We start from the raw sequence: 5,720 nt of genomic DNA on the forward strand, positions 1-5,720 counted from the left end.
TTTTACTACATGAAGATTGTGTGTCCTTGGAAGGTACTTGAAAAGGGAATGAGGGAAAAAATGATTTTAATTTCATATAATTCAAGACTCTTGAAAAGTGTACTTCTAATAAGAGAGAAGAGAGAGAGGAGGGTACTTAGTGGTTTGGGGCCAATGTTATCAAACAGTCAATCAATCAATCTGTGATGGTACTTAGCTAGTACTTTGAACTTATCAAAAAACCAATTAGTCTGCTGGAGCTGAGCCCTGCACTGGGAGTCAGCAGGGTTAGCATGCTGAAGCAGGCCAGGTTCCCCATGGCAATGTTCTGCTGCCTAGTGGCCTCAGCAGAGCAACAACAGCAGTTGCTGCTGACCAGGGCCCCCAACAGCACCCCACAGCCCCTAACTAAGCTGGTGCCAGCAGCAAAAGTGGTCTGGAGGCCCAATACAGATATCCCATCTGCCTGGAGATCTACCACTGGTGAGTAGTCATTGACAGTTGCAGACTCACATTCTGTGGAGAGTGCAGTCATGTTTCCAGGTGCCAATGTCATTCTTCCCACTCTGTAGAACACCCTTTGACACAAAGAAAATGGACAGTCTCAAATGTGGAAAAGCAGCTGTCATCCTACATGGCCTCAGGCAGGGACTGCAGCAAGAAGGCAATGCTGACAATGATGAGGTCACACATTTCTTCCTGCATGAAATTCCAGGAGCAGAAGGCCAACTGTCCCAAATTTGTCCTGGTTATGGCAACATCCCAACCCATCCCCAGCAATAATCCAAACAGATCAATCTTTTTTCTGTCTGTACCGTGGAGTCCACAACCTGGACTAGCAGGAGCTGGTGAAGCATTGCATGGAGAATCACTGCAACAACTCCAATTGCATGGTCTGCCCAATCTGTCCAGCCATGCCCTGGTGTGACTCCAGCTACAAGAGCACCACTTCCTTTGTCAACACAAATTCTCCTATGACACCTTTGTGAACTACAGCATTGATGAAGACACTGCATGTCCCACTACCATGGCACTGTCCCTCTCTGAGAATTGACGGCATCTCTGACAGGGCCCAAACTCAGGTCTGTGGTCAAAAGTCACCTTTTCCACATGGAGGGACAAGAGTCTTGCTCATTTTCCAGTACTCCCTAGTAGTTAGGCCTCCCCTATCACCTTTATTTGAATTGTATCTTTTTTTAAGTTTTTTTTTTTTTGTTTTTGTTTTTTTTGCAAGGCAATAGGGTTAAGTGGCTTGCCCAAGGCCACACAGCGAGGTAATTATTAAGTGTCTGAAACCGGATTTGAACCCAGGTACTCCTGACTCCAGGGCTGGTGCTTTATCCACTGTGCCACCTAGCCAAATTGTATCTCCCATGGATAGGAAGAAATTTATCTACCTTTTACAATTTCAAAGGTTAAGTCTGAGCTAAGACTTTCACCTCTCTTCTGGACAAAGTAAAATTGATTTGCTTAGTGTTTAGAGACCCAGAATATCCTAGAGGGCAGCTGAATAGAGGTGTAAGGGACTGTTGTGTGTGGGAATACTGCAAAATGTCATGACCTGGTGTCCTCTAGCACCAGAACATTATTTACTGGTTGATTGTAGAGTGCCACAGGAGTGGGAGTGGACCAGGGATTGGGCAGGATATTTAAACACTCGTATGCTGGTAAATAAAAAGTGTACTTGGAGATCTAGGAGATCTTGGTGTAAAGGGAGAACTTGTCCCTCTTGACTCTCTTGTCTCCTGTCCCTTCAACATTGGCCTGGGGAGAAGTTAAACGAGTCTGGAAAGGAGCTCAACATAGAGGGAAGAAGGTTTGACTTTGGAAAATCAGTGCATTGAGTTGTCTTTTTTTCCCTAAATAATGATTTGGCTTTCATGAATCTAAAGAATACTTGGAGAACCTTTACTCCCTGTATTATTACTGATCCAGACAGATTAGACTTGATGTGAATGGAGGGGCTGGAAGGGACTGAAAGAGAATCCTAGCTGAAGACCCAAATGGGAGGAATGTTTTCCTAAGCCCCTTTCTAACATCTGACATTCAGTAAAGTTTCCACACCATGCATTTTGTACTAGCATTTGTGTACCTAAAGATTCTGACATTTTTCTATATTAACCAGTGTTATAAACTTTTCACATTTTATAGAGCAAGGAAAAAGCAGGTACTCTTGATATTGTAATAACTGTATTTGACTAGGAAAAATATAATTTTTATGGAAATTTAAAATCATATTTTTTTAAAAATAATCTAAAAGAAACCTAGCAGAGGATCAGCAGTGGGGGAAGGTATCAGGTGCCTGGGGAAGCCAGAACCAAAACTGGAATTAAGAGTGTTTTTTCCAATCATGTTTCTGTGATTTTGAGGTGGCCACATTTGTTAGATTATTTCTATATTTTTAATGTTTTCATTGTGTCTGTTACCTTTTGCTAATAAAAAGAAACTCCCAGTTGCTGTGAAAGGAGTGATGCTCCTGGGGTATCAGAGATTCCAGGATTCAGAAGAACCTTTACATAGTAGCAACAGTTTGCTCCTAGGTTTAGGAAAAGACTAGACCATAAGGGAGAATGGACAAGAAGAGGTGGCTCCCTTGTACTTTTTATCACCTCCCCAAATAGATGAATGGAATTTCCTCTCAGGTAGAGGCTTGGACTCAACCTCACTGAATTATGGGTTCTGTAGTATCCCACAGAATCATGCAAGGGAGCTATATGAAGTCATGGACCATCTTTGATGGCTAATCCCTGCAGTGAACATTAGACTTTGGGAAGAAGCTCACTAAGTTTTCTGGTTTGTTTAATGATATAAATTATTTTATTATGTCTATTTTTAAAAATAAAATAAAAAGTGTTAGAACATCTACCAAAAAAAAAAAACCAATTAATCAGGCTGTGATTGATGATACCTAATTAACAGTTCTTGATTGATAAATAACACTAGGTGAAAAAGGTGAAGAAGACAAAGATTTAAAATTTCAGCAGAAAAGAGAGAGGTGTAAATAGTGAATAGATTCTATTCAAAAGATTTGGCCCATTCAGCAATAACGGAAGGAAAAGAAATTGAAGGAATTAGAATTGAGAAGAAAAAAAAAAACTCTCATTCTGCAGATGACATGATAGTATACCTAGAGAATCCTAAAAAATCATCTGAAAAACTACTAGAAAAAATTAGCAACTTTATCAACGTCGCAGAATATAAAATAAACCTTCATAAATATACAGCATTTCTATATGTTACTAGTAATATTCAGCAGGAAGAGCTAGAAAGACAAATCCCATTTAAAGTAACTCCAGACAATATTAGACTCAGAAACTCTATGGAAAAATACTATAAATTACTTTTCATTCAAATAAAATCAGATTTAAATAACTGGGCAAATATCAACTGCTCATGGATAGGCCAAGCTAATATAATTAAAAGTGATTATTCTAACTAAATTAAAATTTTTATTTAGTACTTTAACATTTCAACTTCCAAAAATTACTTTAATGAGCTAGGAAAAATATGAAGTAAATTCATATGTAGACACAAAAAGTCAAAAATATCCAGGGATTTAATGAAAAAAATGGCAAAAAAAGATGGCTTGGCCTTACCAGGTGTAAAATTATACTATAAAGCATCAGTTATAAAAACTATCTGGTACTGGCTAAGAAATAGTGGTGGGTTAGTGGAATAGACTAGGTGCAAAAGAGATAGCAGGAAATGATTATAATAAAGTTCTGTTTGATAAATTCAATGAGTCCAGATTCTGGGATTAAAAACTCTCTCCAATAAAAATTATTAAGAAAATTGGAAGTTGGTATGGCAGAAACTTGAATTAGACCAACACCTCGCATCCTATACCAAGATAAGATCAAAAAAGGGTATAGGATTTAGATATAAAAAATCAATATTGTTAGCAAACTGGGAGATCAGAAATAGTTTACCTGTCATTTCCATGGAATGAGAAGCAGTTTATGACCAAGGAAGAGATAGAGACCATCATTACAAACAAACGAGATAATTTTGGTTGCATTAAAACATAAAGCACAAGCAGAAGCACTGTAACCAAGATCAAAAGAAATGTAGTAAATTCAGAAGCAATTTTTACAGTTAGTATTTCTGACAAAGGACTAATTTCTAAAATATATAGACAAATGAGTCAAATTTATAAAAAAAAACCAAGCCATCCCCAAATTAGAACATGGTCAAAGGATATGCAATGACAATTTACAGATAAGGAAATCAAAGTGATCCATAGTCATAAGAAACATTACTCTAAATCATTACTGATTAGAGAAAAATGCACATTAAAGCATCTCTGAGGTATCAGCTCACACCTCTCATGATTGGTCAATATGACCAGAAAGGACAATGATCAATGTTGGAAGGGGTGTGGGAAATCTGGGACACTAATACATTGTTGATGGAGCTGTGAGCTGGTTCAACTTTTCTGAAGAACATTTTGGAATTCTGGCCAAAGGGCAATAAAAATGTACATATATATCATTTGATCCAGCAATACCTCAACTGGGACTATACCCTGAAGAGATCATGAAAAAGGGTAAAAATGTACTTATACAAAGTATTTATAGCAGCTCTGTTTATAGTGGCAAAGAACTGGAAATGGAGTAAATATACAACAATTGTGGAGGATGGGGGAAGGGAAAAATAACAAAAGAAGGACTGATAAAAGAGCAGGTGAAGGTATAAGTGAAAATAACTGAAAGTTAAATTTTAAAAGAAAAGTTGAAGGGGAAAAGGAGTAAAATTTTGATGAGGAAGAATAAGATTAAAGCAAAAAGAAAAATATAAATGGGGAAAGGTAGCATGGAGGGAAATAAACAATTAGCAATTTTAACTATAAATGTGAATGGGATGAACTTTACAGGAAAATGGAAACAGATAGCAAAATGGCTCAAAAATCATTCTACAACAATATGTTGCTAACAAAAAGTTCATTTGAAGCAAATAGATACATACAGGGTAAAGGTAAATGGATAGAGCAAAAATAGTATGCTACAGTTGAAGTGAAAAACTAAGCAGTAGTGATCCTGATCTGAGATAAAGTGAAAACTTCCTTGGCTACATCCGATAAATTTTATCTCATCATTATAATTTTCTTTTATATTATTATTGATAATTTCTATTATTTACTGTTTCTTTCACCCATTATTTAAGATAAAGTTATTTAATTTCCAAGTAGTTTTTGGTTTATCTTTCCCTGACCTCTTATTACATGTAATTATTATTGCATCATGAACTGAGAAGTGTGTATTTATTATTTCTGTCTTTCTGCATCTGATTTAAAGGGTTTTGTGCCCTAATACATAGACAGTTTTGTTGAAGGTGCCATGTACTGCCAAGAAAAAGGCATATTCTTTTCTATCCCTATTAAGATTTCTCCAGAGGTCAAACATATCTAAGTTTTCTAAGATTTCGTTCACTCTCTTAACTTGTTTTTGGGGGTTTTTTTGGTTATATTTCTAGTTCTGAGAGAAGGAGATTGAGTTGTCCATTATTAAAGTTTTGCTGTCTATGTCTTCTTGTAATTAATTTAGCTTTACTTCTAGGAATCTAAATGCTATACCATTAGGTGCATACATCTTTAGTAATTATATAACTTCATTACCAATAGTGCCTTTTAAGAAGATGTAGTTTCCTTCCTTATCCCTTTTAATGAGATTGATTTTTGCTTTTCTATGTCTGAGATTAGGATCACTACCCCATTTTTTTTCTTTACTTCAGCTGAGGCATAG

At 36.5% G+C, this 5,720-nt stretch overlaps 1 pseudogene; it reads left to right on the forward strand.

Moving 5' to 3' along the window:
* The first annotated feature begins 296 nt into the window (after positions 1-296).
* On the forward strand, positions 297-1,033 carry LOC141503037 (E3 ubiquitin-protein ligase RNF166 pseudogene; annotated as a pseudogene).
* The last annotated feature ends 4,687 nt before the right edge of the window (positions 1,034-5,720 follow it).

This window comes from Macrotis lagotis, chromosome X, assembly GCF_037893015.1.
Source record: "Macrotis lagotis isolate mMagLag1 chromosome X, bilby.v1.9.chrom.fasta, whole genome shotgun sequence".
Lineage (NCBI taxonomy): Eukaryota > Metazoa > Chordata > Mammalia > Peramelemorphia > Peramelidae > Macrotis > Macrotis lagotis.